Below are 1,279 nucleotides of genomic sequence, written 5' to 3'. Positions count from 1 at the left end.
CTACAGGGGAAGGTTACTGTCACTTACCAAAGCATATTTTCCCTGCTTGCCCAGGTTTTCACACTTAATTGAGTTTTCAAGACAATATTCATAAACCGAAGCCGAGTTATTTCTATATGGCTGCTGGGGAGGGTGAGGCAGAGAAATGACTGCTTTTGCCTAAATCCTAATAGCAAATGGTCTGACTGAGAAATGAACACAGGTCTTAATTCTCTGAGTATCAAAATTAAGCTGTTGCACATCATGATTGTGCCTCAGTGGCTCATCAGATAACAGCAGACAAAAGAACAAAAGCAAAAAAAGAAAAAAGAAAAAAAGAAAAGAAATGGATGGATATGCTCACTATAAGCTGACTCTGGGTCGTTAATTACTCTTGCCTAGTTTTTGCCTCAGTTTTCTGTGGGCTTTATGGTGATGATCGTGCCGCTTTACTTTGAGATCACAGAGCAATCCTGAGTTTGTTGAAGGTAGATTGGAAAGATCTCAGGCCAGTCTGTGACATGTCAGAGCAAGTATCGGTGAATGACTTCATTGATTAAGCCACACTGTTTCAGGTGAAACTTGCAAAACTGGCAGGCACCCATCACCCCTCCAGAGGACCAGCATCTCCTCTGGGTCTCACTCAGCTCATGGGGTGGGGGGATTCAAGATGGATACTCATAAAAAATTGTGCTTCATGTGAACTGCTGAACAAGGATTGATGGTATTACAGGCTGCAGCAAAATATAACACACATTTAACACACACACACACACACACACACACACGCACATTCATAAAGCATAATATGGTTTGTTTCTGCTTAGTCCCAAGCTTCAGACACCACAAAGCTAATTTTATTAAGAAGAAATATAGCAGATAATATTGACACTCTCAAGAAGAGAGGGTCTTGGATTCAGGCTAGGTTCTAACAGTACTAAAAAAATGCTTTTGTAAGACAAAGAGAGGACATAGAGACATAGAGGAAGATAATTAGGGATGGAGGCTGGAGGCTGGAGTGATAAAGTCACAAGGCAAGCATGCTAAAGGTCCATGACAAACACTAGCTGAGGGAAACGTGGAGTTTCTCCTCTGGGAGCCTCTGAACTCTGCCCACATCTTAACAGCGGACTGCTTCCTAGAATTTTGAGCTTCCTAGAACTTATTTCAGATCACCTAGGTCATGTGACCTCTTGCATAAGTCTGTAGACGCTAAAACAAGTGCCATATCATTGTTCTATGTTTTAGAAAGCTAAGAAACGGAAGCATTAAAAACACAGTATAATAGTTCTAAGCTGAG

Source organism: Grammomys surdaster, unplaced genomic scaffold, assembly GCF_004785775.1.
Source record: "Grammomys surdaster isolate TR1022 unplaced genomic scaffold, NIH_TR_1.0 187, whole genome shotgun sequence".
NCBI lineage: Eukaryota > Metazoa > Chordata > Mammalia > Rodentia > Muridae > Grammomys > Grammomys surdaster.
The sequence above is the reverse complement of the archived record's forward strand: the minus strand, read 5'-3'. Positions refer to the sequence as shown.